General features: G+C 42.7%; 1 non-coding gene across 1 annotated transcript; it reads right to left on the reverse strand.

Moving 5' to 3' along the window:
* Positions 1-4,063: 4,063 nt before the first annotated feature.
* On the reverse strand, positions 4,064-4,197 carry LOC114675238 (small nucleolar RNA SNORA48). The gene has a single exon (XR_003726326.1). It is a non-coding gene; the product is annotated as a small nucleolar RNA SNORA48 (small nucleolar RNA).
* Between the last annotated feature and the right edge of the window lie 14,140 nt (positions 4,198-18,337).

The raw sequence follows: 18,337 nt of genomic DNA on the forward strand, positions 1-18,337 counted from the left end.
CCACAGGCAAACCAGTGTAAGCTGGCCACCATACTTACGCTTCCAGTCAAGATGGAGTAACATAAATAGAGTTTTCCCTCCAGCCTCAAATGACCAAAAAGTAAAGAGTCAACCATTTAACGAAGAACTATTTTCAAGACTGGGTACCAGGCAGTTAAGGACAGTGATTCTCAACAGATTAATTTTAAAAACAAAGGGAAAATAAATAAATTTTCAAAAGAGAGAGAGAAAAAAGGACAGTGATTCTCTAGAAGCAGAAAACCAAAAGACCTATGGTGGTCCCAGCTCACTGCCTTGAGAGCATTTCCAGGCTATGACTGGAAGGCAGAAACTAAGAGAAGCCTGCAAAACTCCCTGAGTTGAGGAGACGGAGCTGAGGGAACAGCCCAAGCATAAATCAACCTACTAGAAAGCATCTTGCCATCAGAATTGTCAAAACATCAAAGCAGCATACCTTTGAGATAACAGATTCTGGAAATTTTCAAACACAGTTGGGTCAACTCCTGCTTCTATCGCTTGAAACCCCAATGTAAGATGTTTGGAGTGTGCATCGGGCTGTTTTCTATTTAATGCAAAACCTTGAGCCAGCTCAAACACTGTCAGATTTACACTATTGAGTTTTAAATGACTTCTTTTAACAAGTTAGATATATTATGCAATATTCCATCTAATATTTTGAGGGGAACAAAAGAATGCAAACACAATTTGATGGACTTTAAAAAAAATTATTGTAGGCCGGGCATGGTGGCTCACACTAGTAATCCCAGCACTTTGGGATGCCAAGGTGGGAGGATTGCTTGAGCCCAGGAGTTCAAGACCAGTCTGGGCAACATAGCGAGACCTCATCTCAAAAAAGTAAAATAAAATAAAAAATAAAAATGTTTAAAAAATCGTTATAATTCTATCCTGAAAAGATAAAAATCAAACCCAGCATATTATGAGTAATTCACCTATTAAACAACTTAGTACAGTGCCAGTAAAACGGGAAACTAGGTCTGTACTGAGATAATCTAATTCTAGTTCATGCTTTGCTCTCTGATGTTGGGTTGTTTCAAAAGAAATATATTTTTGCTTAAAACATCCAGATAATTACAGTTAATCTGAATTTATCAGCTTTGATTTTGTTTGTAGATAACAACAATGCTTACATTTGTTTAGTTTCTGTAAACCTCAGTCTATAAACAAAGAAGATACCTTCAAGACTATCCACCTATGAATTAAAATTATTTGCTTTAGCAGACTAAGCAGAAGAAGAACATAGCATATGCTTTAGAGGACATGTCTTGTTCCTTTAGTGGTATTTCTTACTATTGGAGTTTCTTTGCACTCGATTTATTTGGGATTTAGAAAATGTAGCCTTAGCTGTACATGCTTGGGAAGAAAGAAAGCCTTCACATTCTCCATATGTGTAACAAAGATGTGTATTTCAAGCTTATAGATGCTTTTCTGCAACAAAAGATATATAGTCTCAATGGGTTATCCAGACTGCCTTTATGTTCACCAAAGTGTTAGGCTATCCAAGATTAAAATTCCCCAAGCCCGTTAACCTCACCCGTTTTTTTCTGACTACAGCATAAGCAACTCTTTCATGACATCACTAAATAGCATACACATGTGGTCACAGTTACCGATATATATTTCCTGGCTGGGTGCAAGATGAGGCACGGTTTGCACAGTATCCCTTAAGCAAAATGTCAGCTTCCACCTGCAGACATCTGCCTGCCCAAATGCGGGTGTGCAAGCAGTATATACTGAGAAAAAAATCTGTTATAAACTGTCAGAAGAAGACCAGACAGACTGCAGACCTCAACAGCCTGCCGCCCTTAAGCAGCCGTTTCTACAAGAAATTATGTGAAGATTTTCCTAAGCCCAAGAGCTGTTGTAGACAGGCACGGTTTTCACACATTGCATCATTGTTCCCCAGTTGGGAATTCACTCTGTCTCAATCCCATTTTAATGTCCCCAGCAGGTATATCAATGCTATGATTCCTCTCTGATTATCATCAAATCACCAAATTGCAGTAAACAAAAGTCAGATCATACACTGAAGAGACTTTTCCATCCATAGCATGTTATTATTTGAAAGTAGATGGTTTTATTTACAAAATAAGAATGTACAAAATGATGCATGCTAGTTGTTTCAGAGAACTTAAAACACACGGTTACCCTGGAGGAAATGGTCACATTCTTCATTTCTGTTAGTACCTGTCAAGATTTAACTTCCTGGTTGGAGACTAGAAGATAAAATCAGAGCAGGAATACAAAGAAAGAGAACACAGGCTACTCAAACATTTCCAATCACAGTAAGAAATGGCCTCTGGAATGGAACTCAAATTAAAGACTAAATTCCGAGAAAAAACCTCCACCAGTCCTGTCTCTAATTTTTTTTTTCATGCCCAAAACCATGTGATTTCTCAGATCTCAGTCTGTAACTGTCTTGGTCAGCTTGGGCTTCCATAACAAAATACAGTATACTGAGTGGCTTATAAACAGCAGACATTAATTACCCACAGTTCTGGACTCTGGAAGTCCAAGATCAAGACATGGCAGATTTAGTGTCTGGTGTGGACTTCCTTCCTGGTTTGTAGACAGCACCTTCTTGCTGTGTTCTCACATGGTGGAAGGGGTGAGGGAGCTCTCTGGGGTCCCTTTTATAAGGGCACTGATTTCATTTATGGGGCTCCACCCCCATGACCTTATCACCTCCCCAAAGTCCCAGTTTCTAATAATATAACCTTGGGGGTTAGGATAAATTTGGAAAATACATGAACATTCAGACCATAGTAGTGGGAAAGGCTACAGTCATGTGTCACTTAACAACAGAGATACATTCTGATTACTGTGTCCTTAGGTGATTTCCTCATCGTGTGAACATCACAGAATGCACTTTCACAAGCCTGGATGGTCTAGCCTACTACACACCTAGGCTATATGGTCTAGCCTGTGGCTCCTGGGCCACAAACCTGTATTGCAGGTTACTGTACTGAATACTGCAGGCAATTGTAACACAATGGTAAATATTTCTGTATCTAAATTCATCCAAACATTAAAATGTACAGTAAAAATATGGTATATAAAATAAAAAATGGTACATTAGTATAGGGCAGATTCATTATAACTTTAAGGAATGGCTGTTGTATATGTAATATATATATATCCAGGAGTTGGAGGCTGCAGTGAGCTATGATTGTGCCGCTGCACTCCAGCCTGGGTGACAGGAAAATCCTGTCAAAAGGAAAGGAAAGGAAAAGAGGAGAGGAGAGGAGGGGAGGGGAGGGGAGGGGAGGGGAGGAAAGGGTGTTAATATCAGATAATTGACAGAGAGTGGGAAACCAGGAGAGAATAATTTGGAGTGGGAAAAAAAGGGAGAGAGTAGATACAAATGCTGTTTGCAAAAGAGCAAATCAGACAGTTTCTCTCACAGCCAACCTGTAGATAAAATAGCGTCCCCTTGCTCTTGTGGGTGTAATGAAAATTCCCACTCGGTAGGTGTTCTACTATTACGACGTTAGGTCTGGTGAAATGCCAGTGCTGTTTGCCTGTTGCCATAATTAAGCAGCCATTGACACTTGAGTAAGAATTAATAAATTAGTGCACTGTCAGCAAATGGGTTGTCAGTTTCGAAAACCCAGCTGATTTACTTCCAAGACAAACCCCCCACTGCAGCACAGCGCCTGGAATTAACGGAGTTTATCTGCTAAAGGAGAAGGCAGACTCCAAAAAGGGGTTAACAGGAAGCTGAACACAAGTCCCTCTCACGTCAGGATTTTCCAGAGCACAGACTGACCTCTTACAACTCCACAGTAAAAACCAGTGACTTCTGAAAAGGGTTCTGAATCATATTTTTCCCCAAGGATTTGGAAGAGTCACTTTTTCCTGTGTCGTCCTCACTTGCTGGGGACATGTGTGTGTGGCTTCATGATTGATTGCCTTATGCAAACTCTAATTTTGTACACAGGTGTGCGCTGGTTATTCTACACAGGTGGTCCAATGCCCCATTGATTTGCCGCTTTTTCTGCCATGCTGTTATCCCTTAAAATGAGCTTTACTTTTTTTTTTTTTTTAATGTGTCCAAGGCATGAACCAGGCGTAGGCACAGATGAGAAGCCAAGCTGGGATGAACAAGGGGTTACTTTGTCCCTGGTGATATGAGATGGGCACCACCAACCAGATGCCACTCTACTCAGGTCAGGGACATAAAATGAGCTTCTTAGGGCAAATCAGAAGGGCACTCAAGGAGAGTCAGAGATAGGGTTTGGATCTGTGTTCCCACCAAATCTCATGTCAAATTGTATTCCCCAGTTTTGGAGGTGGGGCCTGGAGAGAGGTGATTGGCTCATAGGGATGTTACTGGTCCTCAAACTGACCCTTTTCTCATTTTAATAGTAAAAAGCACACCTGCGGGTAGAGATATAAGATGCTAATGAGACCTGCAGTCCATGAACAAGCATGTATGGCTACTGCGCATGTGCACCCAGAGGACCACCCAGAACATGCTTACTAGCAACACTTCTTTCCACCTCCTTATGAGTCATCATGTAAGACTCCCATAAAGGGAGTTTCTTCAGCAATAATCAATACTCTCTCACCCTAACTAGCTACCTGCCCGGAATCTCCTTTCTCAGGGTGTACTCTCTATTCTCCCACTGACTTGCAAAATACTCTTTTTGTTTTACAATAATTTACTCTATGCTGCATCTCCTGATCTGTGTGTCTGTGTTTAAATTCTTTTAAACTAGGTAGACAAGAATCAAGGTATCACAACAGCCGTCAGTAATGTGAGAACGGACTAATATGAACAGAAAATGAGGAAAACGGCTATCAGGTAGCAGGACGAGAAAGTCCCTAATCTCATCCTGCAAACAACCTGCACCACACCAGGCTCACAGGCCCTCCTGTATCCTTCAAGCTCACAGGGACCCCCACCATCCTTCCAAGCTGACAATATCCCCCATGTTCTCCCAAGCTCAGAGTGGCTTCCACATCTTTCCAAGCTCTCACTCACTCACAGTCCATGTCCTCCAAATTATATTTCTCACAAGATTCCACAACTTTCTTTTCCTGCCTCTTCCCTGCAGGCAGAGGTTAGAATCAGCCTCTCTGGTCAGCCTTATCGGAATTCCTTTTTCTGTCTTTTCTTCCCATTCGTTCATAATCAGTGCTTTTATTAACATCTCCACACTTGGACATCCTAGGTGAAATGTGCTCCCTGCGGGGCTCTGACGGATACGCCATCTTAATTCATTCATTTCTATAAAGGAACTTGAGGCTTGCAACCCTGTTCACTGTTCAATTTGCCTTTTTAAACCCAGCCTCATATTCCACCATCCTACAGAAACCCCCATGGCTCCACAGTCTCCCGGAAGTAAATTTAGGGGGAAAATAGCCTATGATATACAACTTGCAAACTTTTATCTGTTGATTTCACCTTTCTGATCTGGCTGAAGTTTCACAATGCAGGGATATCATCATCACTCTTCCAACAGGAAGAAACCTTTTTCTTCAATCCCCGGCAAACTGGAGAACTAACAGATGAGTAGCACTGGCACTCAAAATATTTAGACACATATGAGGGCATTTCTTGCCCAAAACGACAGCTTAGCTTTACTGCTACTGTTTACTGTAATGTTAGGAGGCTTGTGAATTTTTCTGACCCTCCAGCAAAGGGAAGATCAGTCATCCAATAACTGATGTCACAAAACAGATGTCATGAAGCAAACATCTGCAATGGTAATGGTGTAGCAGGACGAGCCACAGACAAAACTCCTCAGACACTGAGTTAAAGAAGGAAGAGGTTTATTCAGCTGGGGGCACTGGCAAGACTCCTGTCTCAAGAGCCGAGCTCCCCAAGTGAGGAATTCCTGTCCCTTTTAAGGGCTCACAACTCTAAGAGGGTACACATGAGAGGGTCGTGGTCAATTGAGCAAGCAGGGGGTCTGTGACTGGGGGCTGCATGCACCAGTAATTAGATTGGAACAAAACAGGATAGGGATTTTCACAGTGCTTTTCTATACATGTCTGTAATCTATACATAACATAACCGATTAGGTCAGGGGTCGATCTACCAAGCCCAGGGTGTGGCGCCGGGCTGTCTGCTTGGGGGTTTCATTTCTGCCTTTTAGTTTTTACTTTTTCTTTCTTTGGAGGCAGAAATTGGGCATAAGACAATATGAGGGGTGGTTTCCTCCCTTAATGGAACAGGAAGCTTACACTCTTCCTAGCTTGGAAACAATGGTCAACAAGGGTACCTGGTAAAGACGGAGAGTTAACTCTGCGAAGTGTGCTGGGGAAATGCTAATTTTCTCACACTTCCCGTGCTCATGCTGAGTCCCTGGGGCAGTGTGACCAAGAGCTCTAAGAAGAGAAGGAGAATCTCTTTCCATTTACCCCCCACTCCAAACATGCATGCAAACAGATGGGTGCATCAATAGAATAAGTTCACACTCATCTACCAAAGGGTTCAATAAACTGACAATTACATGATCCTATTTGGGGGTCAAAACATAGAAATTTTGGTTTCTTCCAATAATAACAACTTAGCACTAGTAGTTCACTATCTAGAGCAAATAAACGAGAGAAGCATGATGACTATGAAATAAAAATCACAACTGAGTCAGACTTTTAGAAAGGAGACAGTATGTATTCACTGACAGCCAGATATTTCAGCAAGATGTACCAGGTAGTTGTTCTTGAGAGAATTAATAACAGATGAATCTCAGGTTCAGAAAAGGCGAAAGTAAAAACAACAAACCTGAATGCTACAGACAACTTGGAACAAGAATGTTCCAAAAAAATATGACTTCAAGATGCTCAGGAACTAGATCCCTTCCTTTTATCTCTTCTACCACCCTAATACATGACTTTCATCTTCAAGTTTGCCTCATGACTCAGTATGAATGCTGAAGCTCCAGCCATTGTATCTACATCCCAGAAAGCAGATGAGGGAGCAGTGAGGAACAAAATGGTGTCTGTGCCAAGTGAATTAGATCTTTCTCTGCATTCTTCCTAAATGTCCCACGACATTTCTACTGCAATCCTATTGAACTTAGTTACTTGGCCCCAACTAGTTGAATGAGAGGCTAGCAACTATAGTTTGCTTGCTAAGTTTGAAACATTACCACACCCCAAAAAATTTGAATTCACTTGAGAATGGACTTTGGGGCAGGCTCAGTGGTTCATACTTGTAATCCCAATACTTTGGGAGGCTGAAGCAGGAAGATCACTTGAGGCCAGGAGTTCAAGACCAGCCTGGGCAACATGGCAAAACCCTGTCTCTACAAAAAAATTAGCTGGGCATGGCAGCAGGTACCTGTAGTCCCAGCTACTTGGGAGGCTGAGGCAGGAGAATCACTTGAGCCCAGCAGATGGAGCTTGCAGTGAGCCAAGACTGTGCCACTGCACTTCAGCCTGGGCAATGAGAGTGAAACTCCATCTCAAAAAAAAAAAAAAAAAAGAGAGCGAGAGCGAGAGAATGGACCGCAGTTATCAAATACCAGTTTCTGCTCCAAATACCATGGAATAACCGACTTGATGAGAGCTTAGAGATGACAGCTTAGAGATGGGTCAGTGAAGATATGTGAGCCACAAACACCAACTTCTAGAAAAGCAGTGTACACTCCTCTGCAGGCTCACTCCCAAGCAAGCCAATTGTTCACTGTGGCGTTTGGGTCTCCTGTCCCTTGCTCTGCTCTCCCCACACATCCCCAGTCACCCTAGAGGTCAGAATCTGAAATGGGTCAGCAGGGCTGCTGTCTTCGGGAGGCTCCAGGGAAATCGTTTCTTGCTTTTTTCTAACTTCCAGGGGCTGCCTGCATTCCTTGGCTCATGGCTCCTTCCTCTGTCTTCAAAACCAGAAGTGTTGCTTCACCTCCACCTTCTCTGTCTATCTCTGCCTCTCTCTATCTCTCCTTCTGCCTCTGTCTGTCTCAGCCTTTCTCTGTCTCTCTTTCTGCCTCTGTCTCTGTCTGTCTCCCTCTCTCTGCCTTTCTGTCCCCCGTTCTCTGTCTGTCTCTCTTTCTCTCCGTCTCTCTCTCTCTCTTTCCCTGTGTTCTCTTTGTATCTCCCTGTCTCTTTGTCTCTGTCTCTGTTTCTCTCTGTCTCTCTTTGTGTTTTTCCATCTCTCTTTGTCTCTCTCTCTGTGTGTGTGTGTGTGTGTCTGTGTGTCCCTCTCTGTCTCTGTCTGTCTTTCCTTCTCTGTCTCTGCCTCTCTGTCTCTCTCTCTCTGTCTGTCTCTGCTTTCTTCATCACATGTCTTTGACTCCTTGCTGCTGCCCTCTTCCAAGGAGCTTGGTGTTACACTGAGCTCATCTGAATATTCCAGAATAGTCTCCCCTCTCAAGAGCCTTAATCTGGAAAGTCCTGTTTGCCATGTAATGTAAAAGATTCACAGGTTTCTGAGATTAGGACATGAACATCTGGGGACAGGAGAGACCCATGTTGCAGCCCATGGCAACCACTTTAGGATTCTAAATAAAATAATAATGTCAGCCAGGCACAGTGGCTCACACCTGCAGTCCCAGCTATTCAGGAGGCTGAGGTGGGAGGATCGCTTAAGCCCAGGGGTGAGCTATGACTGCACCACTGCACTTCAGCCGGGGTGACAGAGCAAGATCCTGTCTCAAAATAAACACATTAATTAATTCAATAGAACAGAATTTGTGTTTCTAAAAGGTATTTACTGTTTTGATGACTGTTATCTGAATGTTTCAGGTAATGGATTGTTTATTTATTTATTTATTTATAGAGATGGGTTCTTGCTTTGTTGCCCAGGCTGGAATACAGTGGTCCAATCATAGCTCATTGCAGCAGTGACTTCCTGGGCTCAGATGCTCCTTCCGCTTCAGGCTCCCGAGGAGCTGGGACAACAAGTGTGCACTGCCACCCCCTGCTTATTTTTCGAAAGATTTTAGTAGAGACGAGGTCTCATTATGTTGCTCAGGCTGGTCCAGAACTCCGGGGCTCATGTGGTCCTCCCACCTCAACCTCCCAACGTGCTGGAATTACAAGTGTGAGCTACCAAACCTGGCCATGCTGATTTTAAAGCCTATTTAAATCTTAAAGCATTACATTGTACTCCATTTGATAGCATAATAATATTTGCAACCATGTTCATATGATGGTGCTTAAACATGCTGAGTGTTCAAAGAAAGAACCACTGTTGCAGACTGACATCAATGTTTAGAATGCCTTGTGGACAGAAATATCACAAAGAAAAAAAGAAGCGGTTTTCTTTCGCCCTCAGAAGACTACTTGGTGAATAAACCAGTGACATTTCACTTTAAAGAGAAAATTAAGCAGGTAGGGTTTGCTTCAAAGTAAATGTGTGCTGAGCATAGGAGAATAAGAAGTGGAGAAACCTTGTATATTGGAAATGGTAAAGTTAACTCTTGGAGTGTGGCTAAAATTCAAGGTAAGGAACACAGTAAGTTATCAGAACATGAATAATTAAGGTAATACAGATAGAGTTTTACAAATTCAGTTTGCAAAACAAATATCCAAACAATGGCTGAATAATTAGTAAGATCTATAGTTTAGCATTTAACAAAAAGGATCCACTTCAGATGCTGATCTGTGAGCCAATCTGTGTCTATTTCCATTCCTCTTTAGAGCACAGCGGTCATATATTCAGTATAGTATGATAGATATGCCAGGAGCAGTGGCTCACACCTGTAATCCCAGCACTTTGGGAGGCTGAGGCGGGCGGATCACCAGAGGTCAGGAGTTCAAGACCAGCCTGGCCAACATGGCAAAACCTCGTCTCTACTAAAAATACAAAAAATAATATAAGCAGCCAATTTTCCCCAGCACATGAGGTCTCCTCTCTAGGCTTTGGAGCCCCCTCCCTCTGTCTCTGCACAGGGGAGCTTCTTCCATCTTTCTTTTCCCTTCTTTCTTTCTATTAAACTCTCTGCTCCTTAAAGCCAAAAAAAGATCAAAAAAATACAAATACAAATACAAAAAATAGCCAGGTGTGGTGATGCACACCTGTAATCCCAGCTAATCAGGAGGCTGAGGCAGGAGAATTGCTTGAACCTGAGAGGCGGAGGTTGCAGTAAGCTGAGATCATGCCACTGCCCTCCAGCCTCGGCGACAGGGTGAGACTCCATTAAAAAAAAAAAAAAAACGAAGAAGAATATGATAGAAAGATAGATAATAAAATAATAGATTAACAGATGATACATGATAGGTAAGGTAAGTAGATGATAGATAAAGTGATAGGTTAATAGGTAATAAACACAATAACAGATGATAGAGATGATATGTAAATAGACAATACAGAAAATGATAGATCAATAGGTGATAGACATGATAGATAGCTAGATAGATGACTGATAGAAAGATAATAGATGACTACTTGACAGAAAGATGATAGACAAATAGAAGACAGGTAGATAGATATGATAGGAAGATGATAAATGATAGACAATAGATAGATATGATAGATGATAATGATAGATGATAGATATAATAGATGATAGATAAATGCATATGATATGATAGAAAGATGATAGATAATAGAGAGAGATGATTGATAGATAGATAGATAGATAGATCGATAGATCGATAGATCGATCAGTAGATAGTACATACATACTTCCGTTTCTATGGCCACTTGCTAAATAAATGCCTGTTTTATATGTTGACATATAAAAGCGTGTGTTCAGCCCAACTTCCATTGTGAAAAACAGCACTTGAAATCTAACACCACTCAAATAATTTGGTGCATTTTCTTGGCTGTAGTGCTGGTCAAGTTTGGCCCCAGCTGCCTAGAGTAAGCAGCAGAATCAGGATAGGTGGCCAGAGCAGTGTGGAGCCCCATCACCCCACTCAGCAATGACATAAACGTGAAGTGAGGGCTGGACTCGGGAGATGAGAGGTTGGATATAGTGGACGAGTCACCAAGATTCAGAGTCCACCACGGAAATCAGACAGTGGGGCTTACAGTGGAATGGACCGAGCAGGACACAGGACCAGGACGGTGACTTAGTGGGTCCACATGAATACTCATTGATGGTAGTTAGTAAAGAGGGGCCTTTTTTGTGGAGTCAAGATCCAAGCCATGGGAACTCTGTCATCTGGTCCCAAAAACTGAGACCTAAAAAGGCTTTTATCTCTGAAGAATTTTGACAAAGGCATACTTACCTACCTGAACAAGACAACAGCATCAAAATATAGAAGATGAGGGGCAAAAAGAGAGAACAAGGCACTGGGTTTCCCCAATATCTTCCAGGGACGTTACTAAGCTCTTAAGATGAAACACATCCCATAACCCACACCATCACCAGGAGATGGGCACTATTCTCATCTTCATCTTAACAAATAAGACAATGGACACTCAGAGAGATTAGAGAATGTGGCCAGGTTTCCACAAGCAATAAGCAGAAACACCACTGCTTGTAAGAACCTCATCTATAATAGTGCAAAGGCAGTCTAACACTTATTTACAGTTCAAAGGATTGTAACAAGTAGATTTTTTTTTGTTACCCGCCCCCCCCCCCGCCCGCTTCATATTTTCACTAGCCAGTATTTAAATTATAAGCAGAGGTCCGGTGCAGTGGCTCACGCTTGTAATCTCAGCACTTTGGGAAGCCGTGGTGGGTGAATCACTTGAGGTCAGGAGTTCGAGACCAGCCTGGCCAACATGGTGAAACCCCGTCTCTACTAAAAATACAAAAATTAGCCAGGCATAGTGACGCATTCCTGTAGTCCCAGCTACTCGGGAGGCTGAGACAGGAGAATTGCTTGAACCTGGGAAGTGGAGGTTTCCGTGAACTGAGATCGCACCACTGCACTCCAACCTGGGCAACAAAGCCAGACTCCATCTCAAAAAAATAAAAATAAAAATAATACAAAATAAATTATAAGCAGAATTTCCATTGCATTTTGCTTATCTGGGGCGCACATAACTTGGGGATAAAAACACTCGTATTCAAGAGCTAAATAAAGTTAGACACAATTACAGACATGAATGCTATGAAGTTCTAGGAAGGGAAACACTAGAAACAAGAGGGGTGTAACTAAAAGCAAATCAAACCATCTGCTTTCATCTAAGTACATTCTATTCTTCATTATTTCGTTTTTGCAATCACATGACAATATTCCAGTGCACACACTGAATGTCCCTCTCCTCTCTCGTAGGCAACAAGAATGGACAAGACATCTTAAGCTACTCAACTTCAAACTATGTGCAAGTGAATTTTAAAGACACACAGGGCTATTTTACCGGTACAGACTTGGAATTGTGTCCTGGTAGTGTCTACACATCTCGGCCAACGCAAACACATCTCAGGTGTGGCAAAAAAACAGGTGCAGCCAAGTGTCTCTACCCTTCGGAGAATGTGTACATTGGCTCATGAAAAATGTGCACACACCAATTCCACGAAAGGTTCATAAAGTATCATTTAAAGTAACAACGTTCGGCATGTTTTAAAAGTTGCAAAGGAAGCAGAGATAAAATAGAAACGGACAGAACTTGATGAAAACATAGTCAGTTTGGACTGCTCTCAGAAAAGGAGAACACACTGTATTTTTATTTAATAGCTGGAACTTGGGAACCATCTGAAACTCTGGAACAACTGCCTCCATTTTCCACTCCCCTCAGCCAGGCTAGAAACAGCATTGATTATAAAAAGTAGTGAACACTATTGCACCAAGAAAAATACGTCCATTGTAGCATCTGCTGGGGTAAGGCAGAATGGAAAAATCAGAGCCATCCCATTATCATAAACCAGACTCCCAAATGAAGAGGAAAGGAGGAGTGGGGACGGGGACTGAGATTTCCAAGCAGAGTTAACTTCTGGTCCTCATTTGAGCTGGAAGGGAGGGACTTAGTATTTCAAATCTCTGAGACATTGTCCTTTTCCAACCCAACAGCACTGGATTCCACAAGGTATTTTGAGGATGGCTCCATCGCCAAATAAGCAAAGAAAGCAGAAAGCAGCATAATGTCTGGGGTAAGGACAAGGTGCCTGCATTATGCTTGGGCCACCATAACAAAGGTCCACAGACCGGGTGGCTTAAATAACAGACATTTACCCTCCCACGGTCCTGGAGGCTGGAAGTCCAAAATCAAGGTGTGGGCAGGGCTGGTTCCTCCAGAGGCCTCTCTCCTTGGCTTCTAGACATTGTCTTTTCCCTTTTCCTCATGTGGTTGTTCCTCTGTGTGTGTCTGTGCCATCTCCTGTTCTTATAAGGATTCCAGTCCTGTTGGATTAAGGACCACCCTACTGACCTTATTTTACCTTTGTCACCTCTTTAAAGACCCCATCTCCAAATATAGTCACATTCTGAGGTCCTGGAGGTTAGGATTTCAACATATGGATTTGAGGAGGATACAGTTCAGCCCATCACAGTGCCTCTCCTGACAAAGCATGTTTCATGCTGAAATGGTATGCACAAGTCACTAGCAGCTGCTTGGCATATGTTGATGGAGAGAGAAGGAATTCAGGCACTAGCAGTAAACATCAGAACACATAGCAAGAGAGAGCATCACCCTTGGACCATGTTTTAAAATTTGTTTTTTATCCTCAATCAGAGGTTGACAAACTAGGGTTCACTGGCCAAACTCAGCCCATCATCTGTTTTTGTAAATAAAGTTTTATCAGCACACAGCCACACCCATTTATTTACATATTTTCTGTGGCTGTATTTTCAACCCAATGGCAAAGTAGATGCTGTGGAGACCAGATGATCCACTAGGCCAAAGATACTTGGCCAGATTAATAAAAAAAAACAAAAAAAAAAAACAAAAATGGTGTGCCAATTCCTGCTCTAAACGATGGGATGTCTTGATTAGAAAGAATTTTATTTAAGAGCATGGCACACTCACTTTTATAATTTTGTGATTACCCAAGCAATCCTGTAGGAATTGAACTAGAAGGAAGTGCCAGATGGAAGAGACCTCAAGGGAGACTGGGCATAGGGATGTAAGATAGGAATCTGTGTGTGAGATAATCATGGAAGGCTGAAATTTCCTTTAAGACCTAGAGAGTAAGTTCTTCGGGGAAAGAAAATTGCAGGGCAGAAAGGAGGCAAAAATGACTTGCAAAGGTTTGCAGCCCCTGATCTGACATGTGGGCAAGAACTTTTCATGGGTGCAGAGACTATTCCCAGGCAGCTTACAGACCTGGCAGGGTGAGGCACCACCATAGATCAGTGTATTAGTCTGTTCTTATGCTGCTAATAAAAATATACCCAAGACTGGGTAATTTATAAAGGAGAGAGGCTTAATTGACTCACAGTTCCACATGGCTGGGGAGGTCTCACAATCATGGCAGAAGGCGAATGAGGAGCAAAGTCACATCTTACATGGTGGCAGACAAGAGAGCATGTGCAGGGGAATTCCCCTTTATAAAACCATCGCGTCTTGTGAGACTTATTCACTATCACCAGAACAGCATGGGAAAGACCCGCCATCATGATTCAATTACTTCCCACTGGGTCCCTCCCACAACACATAGGAATTATGGGAGCTACAATTCAAGATTTGGGAGGGGACACAGCCAAATCATATCAATCAGTAAGTGATTGATCAGAGCGCAGGGGTAGTCTCAAGAGGATGTGGTTTGTAGAGTTGATCCAGGCTGGCAGCCTGAGGGCTGGTACTGGCCTGAGGCATCAAAGAAAAGAAGAAAGTCAGGTGGGGCTAGTAGACTAAGATCAAAGAGATGGGGAAGGATTATGAGGATCTTGGAGAGAGAGGGCTAAAGCTAAAGTATTAGGGTCAGATGCTGACTGCTGTGAAATGTAAGATTTCAGAGATAATACAGATGTTGTGGTGATAAGAAGGACCAGAATGAAGACATGACAGCTGTCTGTTTTTTAAGCTATTTGAGTGAGGATACAAGATCACTGCAGGGGAGGAATTCAGCATTGGGACATTCATGTCCATCTGGGAAGTGACTTTTTTGTTCATTATATCTGGACACAGATGTAGCAATGGAGTCTTCCCAGTCTGTGAAATGGGAGCCACTTCTGGCCCCAAGAAGTAGAATCCTAGGTCTTGGGTCCATGATGTAACCTACAAATTGCATCTCCATGTGGTTGGGCATGAATGAGAACCTGTTTCTGATTTGTGGCTTCTATTTTTATGGTATTCAGAGCTCCAAGTTTCTTCTCAACCTTATAATTATTAATAGCTCAGGGATTATCTATGGCACTGGAGCAGATCTCATCTCCAAGTCCAAGATTATGGGGATTAGCTCACCCCAGGGGGATGGAATTAGAAGTGATTTCCCTGCCTCCTCTCCTAAGATTAAAAAAAAAAAAATAAATGAGGCCAGTTGGCTCACTCCTATAATCCCAGCACTTCTGGAGGCCGAGATGGGAGGATTCCCTAAGCCCAGGAGTTGAGACAAGCCTGGGCAACACAGTGAGACCTCATTTCTACAATAAATATATAAAAATTACCCGGGCATGTGGTGGCACACGTCTGTGGTCCCAGCTACTCAGGAGGCTGAGATGGGAGGATCCTTTGAGCCCAGGAGGTCAAGTTTGCAGTGAGTCGTGATTGCACCACTGCACTCCAGCCTGAGCAACAAAGTTAAGACCCTGTCTCAAAAAACAATTAACTAGAAATTCTACATAGCAATAATGTTTTTGTTTATACCAAGACATAGACAGGCATCTTCACTCGATTTCCCCATCATTCCAGCCATCTCCACTCACCCCAAATATCCAATACCTAGCGGCCAGCAGCAGGATTCATGTCCAGTGCAGGGATTTAGGATTCTGTGTGGTAGGTCATGTAGACCCCACTGTACCCAATGAAGAGGCCAATGCTGTCTTGGGGTGCCGAGGCTTTAAATCATCCCCTGTGGGGTTACACTGTTCTCATCAGTAGGGATGTTTGTCCACCATGTTGACCTCTGTCTCCTTGGTTGGTCCTGACAGATGCTGTGATGGTCTTACTATTGACTAGGGATGTAAATGAGATACAGGAAGTCTGTGGTCAACTGAAGCTTCAGCTTTGGTCAGTGTCCCAGGAGGATCCCATGGAAACAGACAGGGAGAGAATGAGCAGAGGCTGGCCATAGGACTGTCTGTGCACCGGGGTGAGGATGGCAGGAGAAGGTCCCACAGGGAACAGAAGACCATTTCCCATGTTATTTAGGACCACAGAAGTCTGTGATTCTGCAGACACTTTGTTGGTGGCACTTTCTTATGGCAACCCTACTGTTGTGGTCTGAATGTCTGTGTCCTCCCAAAATTCATGTGTTAAGCCCTAACCTTCAAGGTGATGATGGTGGAAGGTGGGGCCTTTCGGAGGTGATGAGGTCATGAGGGTGGAGACTCACAAATGGGATTAGCGCCCTTATAAAAGAGACACACGGCCAGGCGTGGTGGCTCACGCCTGTAATCCCAGCACTTTGGGAGGCCAAGGCAGGTGGGTCACTTGAGGTCAGGAGTTTGAGACCAGCCTGGGCAACATGGCAAAACCCCATCTCTACCAAAACTACAAAAAGTTAGCCAGGCATGGTGGCACACATGTGTGGTCCTAGCTACTTGGAAAACTAAGGTGGGAGGATTGCTTGGGTCTGGGAGGCAGAGGTTGCAGTGAGTTGAGATTGAGCCACTGCATTCCAGCCTGGGTGACAGAGCAAGACCCTGTCTAAAAAAAAAAAAGAAAAATTTAAAAAAAGAGACACCATGGTTCATGCCTATAATCCCAGCATTTTGATGAAGTCAAGGTGAGAGGATTGTTGGAGGCCAAAAGCTCAAGATCAGCCTGGGCAACATAGCAAGACCATGTATCCACAAAGACATTTAAACATTAGCTGGGCATGGCGACATACAGCCATAGTCCCAGCTACTCAGGAGGCTGAGGTGGCAGGATTGCTTGAGCCCCTGAGTTCGAGGCTGCAGTGAACTATCATCATGCCACTGCACTCCAGCCTGGGTGACAGAGTGAGACTCTGTCTGAAAAAAATTAAAAATAAAAAAATTAAAATAACCATTTTCATGTTTTTATATCAAACTTAAATATACATATAAATATATGTATTCAATATACACTTTTAAATGTTAATGAAATAAGCTTTTGTGTGTACCTTATCCGGAAAAAGCCAACATTTCTTCCTAAACTCTTCCCTCCTGAAAAACAACAGTAGTAAAAATAATAAGTAGCATGTTTGCTAATTGAAAAAACTAGCGCAACAGCCAGAAGGAAGAACAGCAATGTTGACATTCAAAGGAGGACTACAATTTTAAGCAAGAGCTTGTGGTCAGTTTATTTGCATTGTTTGGCTTTTCAACTCAATGTGTTCCAGAAGGTTCTCAGATTTATATTGAAGAAGAGTTTTATAAGTTGGACTATGATGTTATTGGTTTTTGAAAAGCAGTGACACTGATGGCCTTAGAGGCTAGGTACCTTAGAAAGGATATATCTTCATGTACAAAGAAAGATACCTTTCTCCCTCCCTCCCTCCCTTCCTCCTTCCTTCCTTCCTTTGCTAAGAGCCATCTGTAGCTCAAGGAGAGGGAATGCTTCCTTGCTAACAGCCTTGCAAGGCACGGAATTCTACAAGCAGGACGAGGAGCTGAACGTTTCCAGAAGCCTGGTCAGATGGTTCTGCATTCTTCTAAAGGATTTGCTGAGACACATCCACTTGCTGCCCTTATGGCAAGATCACGTAGATCTTGTTGCCATCTTCTGTGTCTCAGTGAAATGGCCCTGAGCAAAATTGCACATTAAATCTTCTGGTTGCAGAGTTAACTCATCTGTCCTCAAACAACCTGGCTTACAGAAGTGGATGCCAATCCAAAGCATGCCTGGAGGGCACATTGGTATTCTTTAATAATCCAACCTTCATTACATAAGACACTCAATTGTGATCATTGGTGAATTTATCAAGTTGGCAGGGTATGTTTCCATACAGTCATCCTTTTTATTCTTCCGACATCTTTACTCTTTCATCAGCCCGGAGAAACAAATGTTTAGAGACGATGATATTTTCTCAATGTGTACTGCAGTTTACAATGCAGAACCCCTAACACAGACACCAGTTGTCATGGCCTGAATGCTTCGATTACCGTAGATGATCAATTCAGAGGTATTATTAGATCTCAGAGTGAATTGGTTTTTGTTTGTTTTTTTGGAAGATGGGAAAGGTGGCGTTCACCAAGAGTCACTCTGCTCATTCCAAGATCCTCAACTCTCCGTGCAGTTCTTCATTTTTGTCTCAAGTAATTCTTTTAAGTATATGTGCTCACCCAATAAAAATCTCTGTCTTGGTGAAATGGTGGAAGTGTAAAGTCAGACAGAGAGAGAAACTTGTTGCCTTCTTTAAAGGAGAAACATGCCTTTTTCTGATCAAACTTGAGACCCTCCAAAATTAAA

Source organism: Macaca mulatta, chromosome X (genome assembly GCF_049350105.2).
Source record: "Macaca mulatta isolate MMU2019108-1 chromosome X, T2T-MMU8v2.0, whole genome shotgun sequence".
NCBI classification, from domain to species: domain Eukaryota; kingdom Metazoa; phylum Chordata; class Mammalia; order Primates; family Cercopithecidae; genus Macaca; species Macaca mulatta.